We start from the raw sequence: 2764 nt of genomic DNA, 5'->3' as shown, positions 1-2764 counted from the left end.
TGTTGAGATAATAAAACAAATGTAAGAATGAAAAATTTTAAAGCAAGGTTAAGGGTATATATGAAAATCTACAGCTAACATTATTTTTACAGGTTAAATATTGAACCTTTTCCTTTAAGGTTGGGGCAGGGTAAGAATGTCTATTCTTACCATGTCTATTCAAAATTTATTATGGTTCTTATTCAGTACAATTAAGAAAGAGGAGTGGTGGGGGAAAAGGAGAGAGAGAGAGAATAAAAAAGGAAGAAAAATAGAGGTAGGTGGGTTGGAAAGTAAAGCTTTCTCTCTATATATGTTAGACAATTTTGTGCATAGGAAATATGACTGAATATACAAACACCAGAAATAAGAGATTAATTTAGCAAGGTCATAGGTTAAAAAATCAATATAAAAATATTTATATTTTTACTGGCAATAAATAATTGGAAGTTGAGGTTTTAAACATAATATATATATGTATATATTTTAAAGCCTACAGCACCTGGTATTCCTAGGTGATCTCCTATCCAAATACTAACCAGGCCCAACTCTGCTTAGCTTACAAGATCAGATGAGATTCAGTGTGTTCAGATTGGCATGACCATAATTAAACATCATAATTGTTAATAGCATGAGAAAGAACGTCTTGGAATATATTTAACAAAAGATATGCAAGACTTTTAGAAAACATTGCTTGGAGAAATTTTAAAATACCAAATAAATAGAAATTTAAAAAAAAACACCTCTATATTGTTAAAATGTTGACTTTCTTCCAAAGTGATTTATAGATTCAATAAAACTCCAATCAAAATTACATCAGTCTCTTTTAAAACTAGAAATTGGCAAGCTAATTTGAAAACTTACATGGGGATGCAAATGTCCTCAAATAGCATGACAAATATGAAGAGGATAAAATTAGAGAACTTCCACTCTGATTTCAAGGCTTACTCTAAAATAACAGTAATAAAGACCATGTGCTATTTGCAAAAGGATATACAAATAGATCAGTAGAGAAGAGAAGAGACTAGAAATAGACCTATACATATGTCATAAGTTATTCTAAGAAAACAAAAGGTGTCAAAGCAATTCAATAAGAAAAAAAGAAATTCTTCTCAATAAATGGTTCCAAAAAAAATCCCCAAGATATCCATTAACACTATTTAAAATATTTTATGTTTATTAACTCATTTGAATTCCCACACAAACATGTGAGGACAATATTACTACTATTTCCATTTTTACGGAGAGGGAACTGGGACTGAGAGAGGTTAAATAACTTGCTTAAAGTTACACAGCTTAGAAACAGCAGAGCCAGAATAAGAACTGAGGCACTGTGGAGAGTTCAAAGCAAGCTAGAATGACAGGAGACAAGTTACCAGAAGAGGCTGTATTCAGTCTTGGAAAGGTGAAAAATGTTCATCTGGAAGACAATTTTCCTTCATGATTTTCTCTGGCTTCCTTTCTTGCTGTATATTTTCTGGCTCAAGGGGGTCGTCATCACAGTTACCTCTCTTTCAAGAGGTCATGCTCTAGCTATGCTTTACTACCTCTTGAAGGGGAGTTTACTGGACTGCTTTGAGCCAGGAAAACATAAACAATTGACCCAATATGTAATAGATCATTTGAATAACCCTATAAATACTAAAGAAATAGAATTTATATTTTAAATACTCTCCTCAAACACTTTCAGGCCCAGCTAGTTTAACTGAAGACATCTACCTAATGTACAAGGAATTAATATGAACTCTACATAATCTCTTCAAGAAAATAAAAGACCACTCTGATTTAGCAGAATGGCAGAAGGTATAACCGGTGCTATAAGGCAAGACAAGAAAATGAAAGGCACACAGATCAGAAAGCAAGAAATAAAACTGTAACTATTTGTCAATTACATAATTGTCTACAGAGAAAATCCTTAAAATTTACAAAAAAACCCCTCTCGTAACTAATGTTGACTTTCTTCCAAAGTGATTTATAGATTCAATAAAACTCCAATCAAAATTACATAACTGAGTTCAGCAAGCTCATAGAGTATAAAATAAATATTTAAGAATCAATTGTATAGTTATATGATTTATATATATGTAAAATTTATATATATATTAACACATTTATATATAAACAGTGTGCACCAAAGTTTAAAAATACTATGTATAACCACTCAAAATAAACATTTACATGTATACATAACAAACATGTATAGAACTTATATGCTGAAAACTACACACACTTATGAAAGAGATCAAAGAATTAATAAATTGAAAACATACCAGTCCGAAAATTGGAAGACTGAACATGGTAAATAAATCAACTCTCCCCTAATTGATATACACATTAAACACAATTTCTATCAAAATCTTAGACAGGTGTTTTTGTAGATATAGATATTATTCTAAAATGTATATGAAAAGGCAAAGGGACTACTTGAGTAGCTAACATAACTTGAAAATAATAAAAAAAAGTGGAAGTATTCAATTTACCTTATTTTAAGACTTATTATACAGCTACAGTAATCATGATTGTGAAATTGGCAGAGGTACTAGACACATAGATTAATGGAGCAGAACAGGGTATCCAGAAAGAAATCTACACAAATATATCCAAAAGATTTTCAAAAAAAAGATGCAAAAGCCATTTAGTGGATGAATATAGTCTGTTTATCAAATGGTGCTGGGACAATTGAACAGCTATAGGCAAATGGAAAGGAAAGGAAAGGAAAGGAAAGGAAAGGAAAGGAAAGGAAGGGAAGGGAAGGGAAAGGAAAGGAAGGGAAAGGAAAAGACGG

At 31.2% G+C, this 2764-nt stretch overlaps 1 pseudogene; it reads right to left on the bottom strand.

Annotated features, from left to right (window-relative positions):
- Positions 1 to 469: 469 nt before the first annotated feature.
- On the bottom strand, positions 470 to 588 carry LOC112485210 (annotated as a pseudogene).
- Positions 589 to 2764: the final 2176 nt, after the last annotated feature.

Source organism: Pteropus alecto, unplaced genomic scaffold, assembly GCF_000325575.1.
Source record: "Pteropus alecto unplaced genomic scaffold, ASM32557v1 scaffold548, whole genome shotgun sequence".
NCBI classification, from domain to species: domain Eukaryota; kingdom Metazoa; phylum Chordata; class Mammalia; order Chiroptera; family Pteropodidae; genus Pteropus; species Pteropus alecto.
This window is presented reverse-complemented; position numbering and strand designations above follow the sequence as displayed.